Source organism: Malania oleifera, chromosome 5, assembly GCF_029873635.1.
Source record: "Malania oleifera isolate guangnan ecotype guangnan chromosome 5, ASM2987363v1, whole genome shotgun sequence".
Classification (NCBI taxonomy): Eukaryota; Viridiplantae; Streptophyta; class Magnoliopsida; order Santalales; family Ximeniaceae; genus Malania; species Malania oleifera.
In genome coordinates this window covers 71,391,713-71,412,890 of record NC_080421.1, presented here as the reverse complement: position 1 = coordinate 71,412,890, position 21,178 = coordinate 71,391,713, and positions in this window count along the sequence as shown.

The window sequence follows — 21,178 nt, the reverse complement described above, 5'->3', positions numbered from 1 at the left end:
GCAAGCTTGCTATCTTGATAATGAATTAGAATTTTTACCTGGGGAGGCCTTACACTAAAAAATCAAATATAATATAAAATTGTATTAAAATTTGTCTAAATTTATCTAATTTTAAGTTGAAGGTCTGAAATTCATATCTCAAATGCAGCTTTTGAAGTTGAGGTTAGGGTAACTTTTTTTTTTTTTTTAGACTACGTACTGGGTATCCACGTGTCCGTTTTACGGTCCACGTGACTAATCCTACGTCCCTTGAAGTTAACCCCACAACTCCAAAGGGAAGGTAACTTGTTCATATTGCAGCTTGCTTTTGGATTGCTTATTGTGTTGTGTTGGAGCCAAAAGACGCATGAGCTGAGCTGGAGACGCATGATCTTCAAGCTGGAGACGCGTTTGCAAGCTGTTATCCGCGGCCATTTAATTTTGATGAATGTAATCCCTCAAATTTGATTTATTGTAATTTATTATGATTGATTACCAGCTACCTATAAATAGAGGAGTTGTGGAGAGATGAAATGCACAGAGAAGAAAAGAGAGGAAGAAGAGAGTGCGAGGAAGAGAGAAGAGAGGCCTGAGAGAATTGTATTTTCTTTCCCATAGATTTAAGTAAATTGTGGTGTGCTCCGTGGACGTAGGTCAATCTTGACTGAATCACGTAAATTTCTGGTGTCTCAATTTTTCTGGTTGCTCACAAGGTCCTAACAAGTGGTATCAGAGCCTAGTTGGAGCAAAAAGGCCATATTGGAGATTTTCACTAGAATTAGAGCTATATCCAGTGGGTCAAAATTAAATTTTGACGCCACCATCACGTTCACCTCAATGAGACAAAGCCAACAATGCAAGTCGGAGCTCAAAAGCAGTTTGGACGGAAGCACACGCGCCAACACACGCTTTGCCGGAGCGGTCCGTGTTCTCACGCGCCGTCATACACCGGTGACCTGCCGGCCACACGCCCTGCACGCACATCACGCGTCTTCCTCGCCTGGCCGCCTCAACCCGACCTGGCTACCCACTCCAGACCCGAACACACCCGACTCCCGCTCTAGACCCAGATCGCACCCGACCCGGATCCGTATCTAGTACGACCCGACCAGTCCACATCAGTGGCATCCTATCAGTGCCGCGTTAGCGCTGAGTCAGTGGCCACATCATCTACCACGTCAATAGGTGGGCCCCACAGTGCCATGTCAGCAATCGTTGACCAGATTTGACCAGGTTTGACCAGATCTTTAACCGGGTTTTTCAGAGTCATTTTGGGTCCGTTTTTCGAACAACTTGAACCATTTCTAAGGTTTTCGACCGTTCCGGATCTGACCGTGTTGTCCATTTGAGCTAATTCAATCTCTAAATTAGCAAATAGAGATTTCGAATGAAAAAAGCTCAAAGATCAAGATGTTCAACGGCAACAATTTCGGTTTCTAAAAAATGCAGATTGAAGATTACTTGTTTGGGAAGGAGTTGCACTTACCATTGAAGGGTAAGCCAGCATCTATGAATGAGGACGAGTGGGAGTTGCTTGACTAGAAAGCTCTCGGAGCTATCAGAATGACGTTGTCAAAGTCTGTGGCATTTAATATCAAATATATATCATCCACCAAGTCTCTGATGGATGCACTTTCTAATATGTACGAGCATCCGTCAGCCACTAACAAGGTACATCTTATGAAAGATTATTTACTATGACCATATCTTCAGGTGAAAGTTTTAGCAGGCATTTGAATAATTTCAATGAGTTGTCGGATCAACTCGCCTCTGTCAGGATTACATTTGATAGTGAGATTTGTGCCCTACTGATTCTCAATCAGTTACCTGAAAGTTGGAATGGTGTTGTTACTGCAATCAGTAGCTCCACAGGAAAATCAAAACTTTATACGATGAGGTCATCAACATGATTTTGACGGAAGAAATCAGAATGCAGTCAAACCATGGTTCCACTTCGAGTTCAGCCTTGAACATGGAAACTCAAGACAGAGGAAACAAATATAGACAATCAAACAACCGTGGCAGATCTAGGCCCAGGCGGTCTAAATCTAGAAATCCCTGAGGTTCTCAAGACACAGGTTCCCAGGGCACAAAAATTATTGAGTGCTAAAACTATGGAAAAATTGGTCATTACTAGAACTAGTGCAAAAGTCTGAAGAAAGAATATGAGACAAAGTCACAGACAGAAGCAAATGTTACTTTAGAAAATGATGATATGTTGATTTGCTCTTTGGAGAGAAAAAAGGAGTCTTAGGTGTTAGACTCTGGAGCTTCATTCCACGCCACTTGCCGTAGAGATTTCCTAAACGAATATACATCAGGTAATTTTGGTAAAGTATATCTTGCCAATGATCAACCTTGCGACATTACCGGCAAGGTGACAGTGAAGATAAAAATGAATGGGTCAGTATGGAAGCTAAGAGATGTCAGATATATTCCAGACCTGAGGAAGAATTTGATCTGAGTTGGTCAACTGGCAGATGAAGGATATAACACAACTTTCATTGGTGATGAATGGAAGATTTCGAAGGGTGCACTGACGATTGCACAAGGTAAGAAAAGTGGTACTCTTTATGTAACTCCTAATGCATGCATGTCCATTACAATTGCTACAGGAAATGATGATAGCAACATATGGCATCAACGACTCGGACACTTGAGTGAGAAGGGACTCAGGGTGATGCACTCAAAGGGTAAGTTGAGTGATTTACAGTCGGTGAAGATTGACACATGTGAGGATTGCATATTTGGGAAACAGAAGAGGGTCAGTTTCCAAACGAACGTCAGTACCCCAAAGAAGGAGAGACTTGAGCTAGTCCATTTAGATGTATGGGGACCAACAACCATTCCATCCACATGTGGGAAGCGTTACTTCATAACATTCATTGACGATCATGCACAGAAGGTATGGGTTTACTTCCTGAAATATAAATCTAATGCTTTTGATGCTTTTAAAATTTGGAAAGCAATGGTAGAAAATAAAACTGGTTTGAAAATCAAGAAGCTGAGAACAGATAACGGTAGTGACTATGTTGACACCAAGTTCAAGAAATTCTGCCATGAGCATGGTATCAGAATGGAAAGAACTGTCTTAGGTATGCCTCAACACAACGGCGTAGCTGAGCGAATGAACAAAACGTTGATAGAAAAAGCCAAAAGCATGCGTATGCAGTCAGACTTGCCAAAAATGTTTTGGGCAGAAGCAGTCAACACATCAGCTTATTTGATTAACAGGAGTCCATTAGTACCATTGGACTATAATCTACTAGAAGAAGTATGGAGCAATAAAAAGGTTAAGACTTTCACATTTGAGATTTTTTGGTTGTGTTGCATATGTACATATCAATGATCATGTCAAGAATAAGCTGGATCCGAAATCCCGAAAATGTACCTTCATCGGTTATGGTGGAGATGAATATGGATATCGTATTTGGGATGATGAAAACAAAAAGGTGATCAGAAGCAGAGATGTGATTTTTGATGAAAAGGTGATGTACAAAGATAGACACATAATAGAATCTATAGAGTCTGAAACAACCTTTATAGATGTGGATGATGTTCTAGAAGGTGTAAGGATACGTTAGTGGAACACTGAGAATCCTCAATAGAATACCGAGAATCCTCAGGCCGAGGAACTTAGGGAGCAGATTGTTGCACCACCACCTTCTACTCCAGCCCCAGAGCTCAGGAGATTTTCTCGGCAGCACGAACCAAATAGGAGGTATGTGAATCATTTACTTTTTACAGATGGAGGAGAAACTGAATGCTATGTTGAAGCATGTCAGGCAGGAGATTCGAGCAAGTGGGAGCTTGCAATGAAAGACGAGATGAAATCTCTCAACTCCAACAAAACATGGGAACTAGCTAAGTTGCCCAATGGTAAGAAGGTTCTTCACAATAAATGGATGTATAGGATTAAAGAATAGCATAATGGATACAAAAGGTATAAAGCTCGGCTAGTAGTCAAAGGTTTCGAACAGAAGGAAGGAATTGACTACACTGATATTTTTGCACCAATTGTGAGGCTAACAACCATCAAATCTGTCTTGAGTATTGTTGCCTTAGAGGGTTTACATCTTGAGCAGTTGGGCGTGAAGACAGCATTTCTTCACGGTGATCTTGATTAGGAAATTTATATGCAACAGTCATAAGGTTTTTTAGTTAAAGGTAAAGAGAATTATGTATGCAAATTGAAAAAGAGTTTGTAAGGTCTCAAACAAGCTCCTAGGCAGTAGTACAAGAAATTCGACATCTGTAAACAATTTTCAGAAGTGCAATGCCAACCACTGTTGCTACGTCAAGAGGTATCATACTAGCTGTATTATCATATTGTTATACGTTGATGATATCCTAGTCGTAGGATCAAATATAGAAGAGATCAGAAAATTGAAGTAGCAATTGTCAGAGGAATTTGATATGAAAGACTTGGGTCCTGTAAAGCAGATTTTTGGGATGTGGATCTCTAGAGATAAGCAACAAGGAACGTTGCGCTTATCTTAGTTAGAGCACATTAGCTGTGCTTTACAGAGGTTTAGCATGAGCAGCGCCAAAATTGTAAATACACCATTGGTAGGTCACTTCCGTCTCTCTAAGGATCAGTCTCCCCAAACATATGAAGAAAAATATTTTATGGCTAAGGTACCATACGCCTCAACCGTTGGAAGTCTAATGTAGGCTAAGGTTAGTACCAGACCAGATATTGGCCAAGCAGTGGGAGCTGTCAGTAGGTATATGTCAAATCCAGGGAAGACACGCTGGGAAGCAGTGAAGTGGATTTTGAGATATCTACGTGGCACTATTGATAAGTGCCTATGTTTTAGCAAAAGCGATTTGAAAATCCAAGGATTTATAAATGTTGATTTTGTAGGTGAAATTGATCATTGCAGAAGCACCACCGGATATATATTCACTATTGGTACAACAACTATTAGTTGGATGTCAAAGATACAGAAGATTGTTGTTCTACCTACTACAGAAGCTGAGTATGTAGCAGTGACAGAAGCCCGTAAAAAGATGATTTGGCTTCAGGGTTTGTTAACGGAGCTTGGATTAAAGCAGGAGAGGAATGTTTTGTACAGTGACAATTAGAGTGTGATACATTTGGCAAAGAACTCTGTATTTCATTCCAGAACTAAACATATTGGATTGCATTATCACTTCATCATATCTCTGAAAGAGGACGGTGTGTTAACACTTGAAAAAATTCAAAATAGCATAAATCAGGCAGATATGTTAGCTAAGGTGGCGACTACAGAGAAGCTGAAGTTGTGTTCAACTTCAATTGGTCTTCATGCCTAAAGACATATTTTGAGGACATCATTTATTCATATACTGATACTAGTTAAGGAGGTGTCTCCGTATCCAAGTGGGAGATTGTAGTGCTGGAGCCAGGAGACACACGAGCTAAGCTGGAGACGCGTGATCTTCAAGCTGGAGACGCATTTGCAATCTGTTATTTGCCATTTAATTTTGATGAATGTAATTCCTCAAATTTGATTTATTGTAATTTATTATGATTGATTACCAGCTACCTATAAATAGAGGAGTTGTAGAGAAATGAAATGCACAAAGAAAAACAGAGAAGAAAAGAGAGGAAGAAGAGAGTGCGAGGAAGAGAGAAGAGAGGCCTATGAGAATTGTATTTTCTTTCCCGACGATTTAAGTGAATTTTGGTGTGCTCCGTGGACGTAGGTCGATCTTGACCGAACCACGTAAATTTCTGGTGTCTCAATTTTTTTGGTTGCTCACAGGGTCCTAACATATTGTGTGGTAGTGGGTGGTGCTCCAAGCTATTTTCAGAGGATTTCTAGTTGTGAGGAGCCTTAGTCGCTATATGGATTGAGCCTAGTTAGAAACTTAGACAGGCTCTTGGGGTTGGGGTTGTTGTATGCTGCTTGGACACCTTCTATAATTTGGGAGGTGAAAGTACATTGAAGAAATGAGTGAGTACCCCTGGTTTTACTGTTTTAGTCTCAATGGGTGCAGGGTTTGCACTTTGAATATGGCTTTTTTTCTCCCAAGCAGCTGCCTGCTTCACCTTTTTGAGCCTATCTCTTTGTGCAAGCCAGGTTGTAAAGGAATGGTTGGGATTCTTTTCTTGGGCAAAACCAATACAAATTTTATCAAAGTAATGAACAAAATTTTAATATTTCACGTTATTGATAATTAAATTTAAAAAATTTTTAATCATATTAAAATATACTTAGTTGTAAATGAAATAAAAAGGAATACAAAAAAGTTTGGAGTTATAGAAATTCAACAGTTTAGTTCTTCAGGAACTAGATGTTGTTAATCATCTTATATATCTCATTTTGTTGTAAAGTATGTCCTTATATAAGCAAATACATTGGCATTCCAAAGGTTAACCACATAATGAATCATTATGTGGGCATACCAAATGTTGTAACTTATTATCTAGGGAGTCATCCACATAAATATACATGTTTTACAACACTTCCCCTTGGATGACTATATACTATGAATATGCCTCGTTAAAACCTTTGCTAAGGAAAACCCTGTGCGAAAAAACTTTAACAAAAGAAAAAGAATACAATATTTATACTTTCCCTAAAGAATACAATTAATTAAGAAATGTCCTTAAGTTGTCGCATTCCAATGCTATGTACATGCTTCTTGAAAATTGAAGTTGGCAATGCTTTTGTGATGCCCCGATTTTCCATACCATTTTTTTTCCACATATTAACATACATAACATATCGGCCACGTCATTTAAACACGATCTGGCTTGGGGTGGGTACCGGATAAAACGGTCATACCAGTATTCCTATCAGCGAAAGTCACAAAATTTATATATACATCACAGTAGATGCACATACCAGAGTGTCAACTAACCAAAAGTTTATACATCAACATACATTCCAAAATAACAAAACTCTTGGGGAATCATCCATCCCTCATTTACAAACTCACCCTATATGTCTGGGTACCAGCTCCACCCTATCTGGGAGCTCTATCACCCGCTCGATCTCGGTTTCCTGAAATATTTAAATGATTGGGTGAGACACATCTCAATAAGACGGAATAAATTATTTACAGTGTGTGGCAATATGAGATTCATTGTTTCATATCCTATAACATATCAGTGATGGTATATTCTGAGAAAATATAACATTTCCATAATCATAATCATATGGATATACAACACAAGCTTTCATAAGCTTTTACTTCCATTTCCAAAATCATTCATTCATAATCCAAGTTTACCTGCGAAGTTCCTGAGAATAGGGAAACTTACCCACCCATACAAGCAGCTTCCCTCTGCCCTGAAATTGTTTGCAGTCTAGCCCAATTAACCTGGTTCAGCTAAAACTGATACTTATCAGAGCACTCACCTTACTCAGTAAGCCCTCAGACAGTGTGTCTTACTTCGCTTTAATTATTTATTTACTCACGCAATCTCATTTCTCATTTTCATTTCATTTCATTTCCATTTCCATTTCCATTTCTTTTCCATTTTCCATTTCCATTTCTATATCTAGCACATGAGTATCCTCGGTAACCCATACTGCCATGTTTGTAACTCATGGCTGCCCTGAGGATTTTTCTCCACGCGATGCTTCCCCCTATGGTTAGGGTTGTGCGGCCCAAAGGTTGGATCTAACCGCGGTTGGCCAACCAGGTTAGATCAAATAATATCATATACCTGTCTATAGTAACGAATGGCCTTCCAAATACCCTGGTTTGGAATCCATGAGGCAATATACAACCCTTCTCTGGCCTATTCGTACTACCTCACCACTTGCTCCGTGAGCTCGTGTGGTTGCACTTTTCATCCGCTAGCATCAGTACCGTGCTCGATATCATAACCCATCCCTGGGGTATACATATCCATTCCATCAGGGTTTTCTTTTCCACTATTTTACTTTTCCCACATCACCATTTCCAAATTCAATATTCATTGCAGTTGTTAGTTGCAATGTTCACATTCCCAATATTCACAATCACCATTCACAATTTAGTATTTACCAATCAATATTCTCATTTCAATATTCCTAGTATATTCACATTTGTCTATACATCCTTTTATCACATTTCCTTATTATCCAAAAATCACAATTAACATTTCATCATTTTCATATAATCATATACCACACAAATTTCATTTATTAATCATATCATAATAATTTCAGGGAAAAATACAATAATTCATTTCACATATAATTTATCTAGTATTTCACAAAAATACCAGCTATAATTTATTCTCCTTACTTGGCTTACTAAGATGCTCGCAATTTAATCTAAACTTACACCCACGGTGTTCCCAGCTCAACACCCTGAAATTTACATTTTTCCAAATCAAACTTCAGTAGTATTCCATCTACTATACTTTCCTCAGTCCAAAAATATCAAATGCATTATAAAACTTAAAATAACCAACTTACCCAAATTTTGGGATGGTGCCCATGTTGGCCCCAATGAACTACTCTAGCAGACTTGAAGAGAATCTTCCCAGGAGTAGCGTGGCGGCTTCTGATCATCGAACCTGCAAAGAATGAAGCCGAAAATCTAGAGAGAAGGTGAGGGGGTCGAAATTCTAGAGAGAGAGAGAGAGAGAGAGAGAGAGAGAGAGAGAGAGAGAAAGAGAGAGAGAGAGAGGAGAGAGAGAGAGAGGGGGAATTTACATGAATTTCTCGCTGAAAAACTCGAGCTCAGCTTATTTATAAGGTGTGGATTCTATTGGAATTGGTGTGATCCCAATAAGGGGGGATGAATTATACGTGTATGTAAAGCGAGTTTAACAATAAAAGCAAACATACACGTATGTAGTATCTTATTTAAATCAAATGTGTGCGTGAGAATAATTTTGACATTAAATAAACATTCATACACATGCTAAAATTAAAATGCAGGAATTTAAATAAGGTAGAGAGAGCGACACCAGATTTGTCATCGAGGTTCAGCCAAACCAGCCTACATCCCCGCCTTGGGCATACCCCCCAAGGATTCTACTATAGCTACTCACTTAACTGGGCGGAGCAAAAGCCTTTTACATCCTCTCCTTACGGGGCGAGGAAAACTCCAGTTTAATTACTAGGCTGAGCCAAATTAGTCTCACTTACGGGACTGAGTCTCCCTAGTTCAATTCTGGGCTAAACCGAACCGGTCTCATTTACGGGACTGAGACTCCCCAGTTCAATTAACGGGTTGAACCCAACCGGTACATTAATACCATTTTTGTACATGAAAATGCTTCTAAAAAATACAAGTAGAAATGTACACAATAAGATCAATAAAAATATGCACTCCAATGATATGAAATAATGCTCAGGGGAGTAAGGGTGCTTAACTATATTTAAACTCTAATAAAAAGTTTTCTCCAAAAAGATGTTTCAATAATTATATAGGAAAACCTAGGGTTTTGCTCTTTCAATGATTTTTGCACAAATAATATATGAATATATACATATATATATATATATATATATATATATGAGAAATATGTTCTCCAACAAAGATTTTTACAAATAAGAGTGTTTGGAGAATCTCGAGTTTATGTTCAAGGAAGTATTGGTGCAATAAATAATTTTCTCCCAAAAGATATTTATCAAGGAAATAATCCGAGAGAAAACCAAAGTTATACTCTTAAAAAGATTTTCAAAAATAAAGAATAAATGAGAGTAAGCATGTAAAAATAAATACCCAAATATAAATATGCTCTCTTCAAGAGTAGTTTTGAAATGAAGAGTGGAAGAAAATTGCAGAGTTTTGTATAAAAATTTAGCCCCAAAAGAATGATTTAAACAATAAAAAATATTTTGGGGGAACTTTGATTAACAATGGATTAGAGAGAAAATTTGGGTTAATCAAAGTTACTAATTTAGAGTTATGAGGGGGTATTTATAGATTTTCTGAAAATTTTGACCATTGGGGACACGCTCAGTATTTTGAAAAAGATTAATTAAAGTTTAATGACGTTTTAATGCATTTTAAAATATTTCGACCCCAGAGCATCGGTCGATCGAGGTAGGTTCGGTTGACCGAACTGTGCTGAGTTCGGTCGACCGGCTAAGAAATAAACTACAAGTTTGGTTGACCGGACATGGTGTCCCAAGGGCGATTTTTATTTTTAGCACAGTTCGGTCGACCGGGAGCTTTTGAACTGAGTAGTTCAGTCGACCAGGGCGTTGAGTTCTCACACGTCGGAACTTGGTCGACCAGGTGGTTGGCATGCATTTTAGGCTTGGTCGACCAGGTAGTCAAAGTGTTGACTCTTAGGGAGTTTGGTTAACCGGGAGGAATATATTGGTCATGGCTCGGTCGACCGGGCTGTGGTCAAACGTTGACCTGATCCCGGTTCAGTCGACCGGGAGGTTTTGTACATGAATAGTATGGTCAACCAAACATGCAACTTAAGTGCATTTCAGTTCTTTTTAATTATACAATTTACCTTATTCATATGATGATTAATCTTAAGCTATAAGGGACATTTTTTATGCAATATTTAGGGTCCTAAGGTTAGTCTAAGCCCTTTAAGAAATAACCCTAAAAATTCTGCGTCGGTCGACCGAAGGGAGCCTTAAGGTCATTCGGTTCCTGTGGTCAAACTACCGCCATCTGAGCATATAATCCATATCATACAGATGCATACATTATTTCAGTTTAGAGATATGAAAATAAATGCAATACAAATAAAATAAACATCTTCTTTGTCTTTTTGCTCTTCTGACTTCATAGAATGCGTTTGATCGTATAGTCTTTTAAGTCATGTAAGCTTCCATCGCCGTTTTCCTTATATGTGTGTTAAATTAATGGATCTATTCACATGCTAAATATACACATAAGAAAAATGTGCTTTGTTAGCATCGAAACAGGGATTGGACTCAAAAAGTCAACAGATTCGTTGACGAGACACGTCACCTCGTCGACGAGTCCATAAAGGGAGTTCGTCGATGAACTCGTAACCCTCGTCGATGAAATTCAGGCTCCACTAAACCTCTCTCAGTAAGTTCTCATTGACGAGACACAAGTCCACATCAATGAGCCCATGAAGCCTGTTCATCGACAAGCACTCTGCACTCGTCGACGAGACCCTACTGAATTTCCTTTTTAAAAAATCTTTCTTCTCTCATTCCTTTATTATTTATTTGCCATAATTCTTTGGGTCTCTACATTCTCCCCTCCTTATAAAAATTTCTTCCTTGAAATTTACTATCTGTAATATACACCACCCACTAAAGGAAAATTAACTACTTATTTTATTACTTACCTTCACTTATGGCGGAAGAATACCGTGGTTACAAAGGGGTTATTGGAGATTACAACCATTGAAATAAAATTCTCCCCAAAACCATTAAAATATAAACACTACCTAACCTACATTATACAAATTAAATTATATACTTTAACACTGATTCCCACCGAACAGGTGTGGATATCTCTGGCGCATCTGCTCCTCTAACTCTCAAGAAGCTTCCTCTACTGCGCGCCACATAACTTTTATTAATGGTATACTTTTCTTACGCAACACTTGTTCTTTCCAATCCAAAATCTGCACTGGCATTTCCTCATAAGACAAAGCATCACTAAGCTCCAGTGCCTCATGTATAATCATATAAGAGGGATCTTGGACGTATTTCCTTAATATAGAGATATGAAATACGTCATGAATTCTTGACAAAATCGGTGGTAACGCCAGCCTATAGACATCTAGACTGTAACACCCCAATCCCAAAGGGTCTGGGATATTAACTTTTTACCATTGATTTACAGTAGAAGTAAATAAACTCAATTATTATTAAACCAAAGCGCTAATTATTCATATTACAATCATTTATTTCAAAAGAAGAAAAATTACACAAACATAAATATTTGAAATTATACTAATATTTCTAATCAATCTTTATTTTTCTAATCCCCACCCGCATGCTTGCTAAGCCTGATTTATGACATGCCCTTCAGAGTTATCTAAAATAAAAATATGATTGGAGTGAGACGACGCTCAGTAAGTAAATAAGATTATTATTAGTGTGTGGCCAAAATGAGTTTTTTAAAAATTTCGTAAAACAATATTTAATACTATAACTTCAAATATGCTTTTAGAATAAATATAAATTTAAAAATTTCTGCATAAAACTTTTGTCATCAATTACAACAGTAAAATTTTATAATCATATACTATAACTGTTAAATTAAACTTTCAAATTTTAAACTGTAAAAATATTTAATGACAAACATACATATACTTTTCCTTATACGTTTTCCTTATATCATCATTTAAGCACCTAAATGATCATTTTCACGTAAACTTACACTTTTCCTTCAAATCATCAGTAACTTTGTACACGTAATTAAATATGTATAAACATATATTATAAAAACCACTCTTAGGCCATTTGCCGTAAGTCATGTTTACCCCCATGACTGGGTTATGCGGTCCGAAAACTGGACTTAGCTCGCTGGTCGATCAAACTAAATCAACGTACGTAAACTTTAAGTGAGATTTTCCTTATTAAGTCCTGGTCCGGAACCAGGTGTGCACTCAGGAGAAATCCACTAACATAAATAACCACTTTGTAAACAGTGTAGGTGCACTCTGATCCGTTTAAACTTTAAGCTGCGGTACCAAGCATCTGTAACTTTGAACTTTCGTTGCCATAAGGGGTTTTAAAATCATCTTATTATAATTTATGCAATTTAAAATAATATCGTGAAAATCTCATCTTTACTCATATTTTCATAAGAAAAATGTAACGTAAAAATAAACTCATGTCACACAATTTTTGTGTTAAAAATATATATAATTTTATTTTTGAATAGAAAGAAATGTTGAAAATTTACCCGAGGGGATTAGAACATTTCTTAACCCAAAAATAGATGCAAGTATATTAAAGATAGAACTGGTATAATTAATTACGCGTAAAAATAAACTCATGGAAATTTTGTGGAACTAATTAACATAATTGAAATTTACTTATAAAATAAACTCGGGTATGAATTTTAAATAAAAAAAAACTAACATAATCAAAATTTACTTACCTTCTTCTTTTACCTTGTGCTACGAACACAATAACTATCTCTAAGAAATGAGATCGGAAAGAGTGGGTGAGTGAGAACTTACTCAAAAATTCTCCCTCCACCACAAATTCTTTCACTCACTAATCCTTCTCTTCCTTGGAAAAATTGTTGTGAAAAATGAAGGTTGAGAGCTTCCTATTTATAGGAAAATTTTGGAGAAGAAATGAAATTTATAAAAGTGTGGAGAGATGGGTGAAATTATAATTTTTAAAAATTAAAAAATGGGCAAGGGATGGGTAAGGTATGAGTTGAGTATGGGATGGGGATGGAGGCCATGTGGGAGTGCTTGCCACCATTCTCATTAAATAAATTTTTAATTAATCACTTACCTAATTAATTAATCAATTAGTTAATTAATTATTTTATTATTTTTCTTAATCATTATTATTACTTTTAAACTATTTTTAGTATTTATTTATTTTATTATTTATTTTTGAACAAGAATTAAAGTTAAATTTTGAAAACTCATGTGGGCCCCACATGGTCTTGTGGGCCCCATACAACTTTGAGACCCAAATGGATCCTATGTAACTCCAATAATCCTCATATGATTTTATGAGCCCTACACAGTTTCGAGACTCGTGTAAACCTCCACACGGCTTCGGGACTCATGTGGGTCCTACACAGTCTTGTGGGCCCCGCATAGGATACTTATATTATTATTATTTTATCATATATTTCTACAAATTATGTCAGTCAAAACATTATTTTATGTACTTATTTACGTATATAAATAGTGTCTACTCTGTTTTATCTTATGAAATTCCATTTTGACCAGGCCGACCTCTAGGGAGCGACTGAGCCGCAATGGTCTCTGAGCACTCGCTTAAATAAGGTCTTTCTTAGGCATCAAACATGAAATCAAGGATCCTAACAGAGAAACACTTTCGTTTTAATACTAACTATTATTATTATTATTATTATTATTATTATTATTTATTTTTTTGGATTATTACATCCTCCCCTCCTTATAAAAATTTCGTCCTTGAAATTTACAAAGATTTAAATGAGTACCTTGTATAATGTTGTGCTTTTACCCGATCCTGCTATCGTCGAAAAGATGTGGGTATTTCTGGCGTATTTCTACTTCTAGTTCTCATGATGCTTCCTCAATGTCGTGGTTGTGCCAGAGCACTTTTACTAGTGAAATCTCTTTGTGCGCAACTCCTGATCCTTCTTGTCTAAAATCTGGATTGGTACTATAGAGTGTCACTAACTTCTAACAACTCATAACTTATCACATGAGAAGGGTCTGGAACATACTTCTTTAACACTGAGGCATGGAATTCATCATGAATTCTCTATAGTGCAGGAGGTAAGGCAATTCTGTAAGCGACTGGACCAATCTTCTCCAATACCTCGAATGGTCCAATATACCTGGGGCTTAGTTTGCCATTCTTTCCAAACCTCATAATTCTTTTCATTGGAGCGACTTTTAAAAATATTTTATCCCCCACTTCAAACTCCAACTCACGCCGACGGGTATTCGCATAGCTCCTTTGCCGACTTTGAGCAGTTTTTATTTTGTCCCGGATGAGCTTAATTTTCTCAGAGGTCCTTTGTATAATCTCGGGTCCTAAAATTCATCATTCGCTAGCCTCATCCCAATATACTGGGGATCGACACTTTCAACCATATAACGCTTCATACGGTGCCGTCTCTATGCTGGACTGATAACTGTTGTTATAGGTGAACTCAACTAACGGTAGATACTGATTCCAACTTCCTTTGAAATCTAGTACACAAGCTCTCAACATATCCTCCAATATCTGAATGGTTCTCTTTGACTGTCCATCAGTTTGAGGATGAAATGCTGTGCTGAAAGTAAGTCGTGATCCCAAGGCTCTTTGCAAACTCTTCCAGAATTGTGATGTGAATCGTGGATCTCGATTTGATACGATAGATACGGGCACACCATGTAGTCTAACTGTCTCTTGAACATATAACTCTGCAAGCTTGGTCATAGAGTAGTTAACTTTGATTGGAATAAAGTGAGCGGTCTTTGTTAGACGATCATCAACCACCCAGATGGCGTTCTGTCCATGGAGTGCTGGAGGTAGCCCAGTTACAAAATCCATGGAGATGTGCTCCCATTTCCATTCAGGAATGTGGAGTGGTTGCAGTGGTCCTGTTGGTCTCTGGTGCTCAGCCTTTACTTGCTGACAAGTAAGACACTGTTCCACAAATTGTGCAATCTCCCTCTTCATGTTATTCCACCAAAAAGACTCTCTCAAGTCCCTATACATCTTCGTGCTTCCCGGATGCACTGTATAAAAAGATTGATGGGCTTCTTCCAAGATTGTTCTTTTGATATCTTTGTTATTGGGCACACACAATCTAGTTTGGAATCTCAAAACTCCATCGTCAGAGATGTTAAAGTCTCCCTTTAGTCCACTCTGTACCTTACCCATAATCTTCACTAGCTCTACATCTTCCATCTGTGTAGCCTTAATCTTTTCCGGTAAGGTCTGTTGGATTACTAGATTAGCAATAAGAGCTTGATGATTTTCCTCCACTATTTCCACACCAAATCTTTCCAGGTCCATCATAATTTGATGTTGAGTCACCATTGCCGAGATTGACGCATTTATTGACTTTCGACTTAATGCATCTGCTACTACGTTGGCTTTTCCCGGGTGATAGTTGATGGTGCAATCATAATCTTTGATTAATTCTAACCATCTTCTCTATTTCATGTTTAATTCCTTTTGTGTGAAAAAGTATTTGAGACTTTTATGATCTGTGAAAATCTCACACCTTTCACCATAGAGATAGTGTCTCCAGATCTTTAGGGCGAATACCACAGCTGCTAGTTCCAAATCGTGTGTGGGATAATTCTTCTCGTAGTCCTTGAGTTGTCGAGAAGCATATGCAATGACCTTCCCCTGTTGCATTAATACACACCCGAGCCCTTTCTGAGATGCATCATTGTAGATCACAAAACCATCTTCTCCTGATGGAATTGTCAGCACCGGGGCAGTGATGAGTCGTTGCTTTAATTCTTGAAAGCTTTGCTCACATTCATCAGTCCATTCATACTTCACATTCTTTCTTGTCAATATCGTCAGAGGACCAAATATTTTAGAAAACCCTTCCACAAATCGACGACAATATCCTGCCAGACCTAAGAAACTCCTGATCTCATGAACATTCTTCGATCTTGCCCAATCCACTACTGCCTCTATTTTACTTGGGTCCACAGAAATACCATCCTTAGATATCACGTGCCCTAAGAATGCAACTCTTTCTAGCCAGAACTCACATTTCGTAAGTTTGGCATAGAGTTTCTTTTCTCTTAGTATTTTGAGTACTAGCCTCAAATGGTTCTCATGTTCCTGGGGGCTTTTTGAATAAATCAAAATATCATCAATGAAGACCACCACAAATTGATCTAGATATTCATGAAAAACCCTATTCATAAGGTCCATAAAGGCAGCAAGAGCATTGGTCAGTCCAAATGGCATGACTAAGAATTCATAGTGGCCATATCTCGTTCGAAATGCAGTCTTTAGAACATCTTCTGATTTGATTTTCACTTGATGGTACCCTGATCGGAGGTCAATTTTAGAGAAGACTTGTGTTCCTTGGAGTTGATCAAACAAGTCATCTATGCAGGGTATTGGGTACTTGTTATTAATGGTCACTTTATTTATTTCCTAATAATTAATACACATTCTCATCGATCCATCTTTCTTTTTAACGAACAATACCGGTGCTCCCCATGGTGACACACTGGGTCTGATGAATCCTTTGTCCAGCAACTCTTGTAATTGTTCCTTCAGTTCTTTCAATTCTACTGGTGTCATTCTGTATGGAGCTCTAGATATCGGTGTCATCCCTGGTAGTAGGTCGATAACAAACTCGATTTCGCGGTCAGGAGGTAGCCTAGGTAAATCCTCAGGGAATACATCCGAGAATTCCCTTACTATTGGGATATCCTCGAGCTTCAATTCTTCCTTTGGTGCCTCCACCACGCATGCTAGGTACCCTTGACATCCATTTAAGAGTAATTTCTTTGCCTAGATAGCCGACAATATTTGTGGTGAAGGGTATACACAAGTTCCATTGAACTTGTATTTTTGCTCTCCAGGAGGTCTAAACACCACCTCCTTATTATAGCAATTTATACTAGCATAACTAGAAGTTAGCCAGTCCATCCCAAGAATTACGTCAAACCCGTGCATATTAAATACTACCAAGTTAGTCGGTAGTATTCTTTCCTCAATACAAATTGGGTAGCCTTAAAGTATTTTTCTACATACTACCGAGGTTCCCGTTGGTGTACCCACAGATAACTCAGTCTCTAATGGCTGAGTCTCTACCCCGCATATTTTAACATAAGCTGTAGATATAAAGGAGAGTGTGGCTCCAGAATCAAATAATACTACTGCTTTCTTGGAGAATGTGGGAATAATACCTGTCACCACATTACTAGTATTTTCGGCATCTCCTGGAGTGAGGGCATAGACACGTGCCTAAGTGGTGTTCTGTTGATTGTTGCTTCGAGGTGCCTGGTTGCCTCCTCTTTGTTGATTTGGGTTGTAGTTGTTTTGTGGGCATTCTCGTTGCATGTGACCAGGTTCACCGCATCGATAACATACCCCTAATTTGGCTCGACACTCTCCCCCATGTAATTTGTTGCATTTTGGACAATGCGTGCTTTGTGCATTGTTTGGGTTTCTCACTGTTTGCCCTCGCCCCACATTGCTGCTGCTACTGTTGTTGTTGTTGTTGTTGTTGTTGTTGTTGTTGTTGCTCCTTTTCCAAGGTCCTTGATTTCTACCGGGGTGAGACCCTTGTGGCATGGGCCTCTTTCTGTACTCGGATATCTCCACACTCCTTTGTAGACTTTCTTATGCCTTTGTTGCTTTGTTCACCAATTGGGAGAAGTCTTCGAGTTCGAATACTGTTACCATCTCATAAATCCTTGAGTTCAATCCTTCTTCAAATTTTCAAGCTTTCTTTGATTCGTCCGGAACCAAATAAGATGCAAAACGAGATAATTCAATGAACTTTGCTGCATATTGTTTTACATTCATATTTCCTTGTTTCAACTCCAAAAATTCCCTGGCCTTAGCATCTTTGGTGGTTTTGGGGAAAAATCGTTCAAAGAAGACTTCCTTAAAACGCTCCCACGTAAGGACGGTTGGATTTGGTCCTTCCTTCAAAAGTAACTTTTTCGAGTTCCACCAACATTTGGCTTCACCAATCATTTTATAGGCAGCATATAGCACCTTCTGTTCATCCATACAATGAAGGACTCGTAGTATTTCTTCCATTGCTTGCATCCAATCTTCTACAGCAATTGGATCGGCTATTCCCTCAAAAGTTGGAGGGTGCATTCGATTGAACTGTTTAACTGTACAACCTTCATGGGTTGGTGGATCATTCTGATCCTTGGAGTTCCGCCGAAGTTCCTTCATGACTTGTGTCACATTACGCAACACTGTAGTAGCATTGATGTCTTCTCCATTGCAAGTACTCGTATTATTCTCGTTTCCTTCAACACTTACGTTGTTGTTCCTTGGGTCAATTCTGAGGGAAAGGACTAGAGTTATTTTAAAATCATAACCTTATCTTTAAAATTTAATCAAAGTTACAGGCAAAAGAAAAACATCCTAATTTACCCGTTCTTACCCACATCATGGTTATGCCTATGCTCTGGTAAAATTATTTCTTAAAGTCTATAGAACTTATAACCTATCGCTCTGATACCAAATGTAGCACCCCAACCCCGAAGGGTCTGGGATATTAACTTTTTACCATTGATTTACAGCGGAAGTAAATAAACTCAATTATTATTAAACTAGAGCGCTAATTATCCATATTACAATCATTTATTTCAAAAGAAGAAAATTTATACAAACATAAATATTTGAAATCATACTAATATTTCTAATCAATCTTTATTTTTTTAATCCCCACCCGCATGCTTGCTAAGCCTGATTTCTGACATGCCCTTCAGAGTTATCTGAAATAAAAATATGATTGGAGTGAGACAACACTCAGTAAGTAAATAAGATTATTATTAGTGTGTGGCCAAAATGAGTTTTTTTAAAAATTTCGTAAAACAATATTTAATACTATAACTTCAAATATGCATTTAGAATAAATATAAATTTAAAAATTTCTGCATAAAACTTTTGTCATCAATTACAACAGTAAAATTTTATAATCATATACTATAACTATTAAATTAAACTTTTAAATTTAAAACTATAAAAATATTTAATGACAAACATACATATACTTTTCCTTATACGTTTTCCTTAGATCGTCATTTAAGCACCTAAATGATCATTTTCACATAAACTTACACTTTTCCTTCAAATCATCAATAACTTTGTACACGTAATTAAATATGTATAAACATATATTGTAAAAACCACTCTTAGGCCTATTTGCCGTAAGTCATGTTTACCCCCATGACTGGGTTGTGCGGTCCGAAGACTGGACTTAGCCAGCTGGCCGACCAAACTAAATCAACGTACGTAAACTTTAAGTGAGATTTTCCTTATTAAGTCTTGGTCCGGAACCAAGTGTGCACTCAGGAGAAATCCACTAACATAAATAACCACTTTGTAAACAGTGTGGGTGCACTCTGATCCGTTTAAACTTTAAATTGCGGTACCGAGCATCTATAACTTTGAACTTTCGTTGCCATAAGGGGGTTTAAAATCATCTTATTATAATTTATGCAATTTAAAATAATATCGTGAAAATCTTATCTTTACTCATATTTTCATAAAAAAAAAATGTAACGTAGAAATAAACTCATGCCACACAATTTTTGTGTTAAAAATATATATAATTTTATTTTTGAATAGAAAGAAATGCTGAAAATTTACCCGAGGGGATTAGAACATTTCTTAACCCAAAAATAGATGCAAGTATATTAAAGATAGAACTGGTATAATTAATTACGCGTAAAAATAAACTCATGGAAATTTTGTGGAACTAATTAACATAATTGAAATTTACTTATAAAATAAATTCAGGTATGAATTTCAAATATAAAAAAACTAACATAATCAAAATTTACTTACCTTCTTCTTTTACCTTGTGCTACGAACACAATAACTATCTTTAAGAAATGTGATCGGAAAGAGTGGGTGAGTGAGAACTTACTCAAAAATTCTCCCTCCACCACAAATTCTTTCACTCACTAATCTTTCTCTTCCTTGGAAAAATTGTTATGAAAAATGAAGGTTGAGAGCTTCCTATTTATAGGAAAATTTTGGGGAAGAAATGAAATTTATAAAAGTGTGGGGAGATGAGTGAAATTATAATTTTTAAAAATTAAAGAATGGGCAAGGTATGGGTTGAGTATGGGATGGGGATGGAGGCCATGTGGGAGTGCTTGCCACCATTTCCATTAAATAAATTTTTAATTAATCACTTACCTAATTAATTAATCAATTAGTTAATTAATTATTTTATTATTTTTCTTAATCATTATTATCATTATTATTATCATTGTTATTACTTTTAAACTATTTTTAGTATTTATTTATTTTATTATTTATTTTTGAATAAGAATTAAATTTAAATTTTGAAAACTCATGTGGGTCCCATACAACTTTGGGACCCAAACGGATCCTACGTAACTCTAATAATCCTCATACAATTTTATGAGCCCTACACAGTTTCGAGACTCGTGTAAACCTCCACACAGCTTCGGGACTCATGTGGGTCCCACATAGTCTTGTGAGCCCCGCATTGGATAATTATGTTTTTATTATTTTATCATATATTTCTACAAATTATGTGAGTCAAAACATTATTTTATGTACTTATTTACGTATATAAATAGTGTCTACTCTGTTTTATCCTATGAAATTCCATTTTGACCAGGCCGACCTCCAGGGAGTGACTGAGCCATAATGGTCTCTGAGCACTCGCTTAGATAAGGTCTTTCTTAGGCATCAAACATGGAATTAAGGATCCTAACAGAGAAACACTTCTGTTTTAATACTAACTATTATTATTATTCATTTTTTTTCTTGGGTTATTACATGGACTCACTCTTCCAAGAATCTCGAATGGTCTAATATACCTAGGGCTTAGTTTACCCTTTCTCTCGAATCTCATAACACCTTTCAATGGTGCCACATTTAAGAACACATGGTCCCCGGTGTCAAACTCCAACTCTCGCCAGCATGTA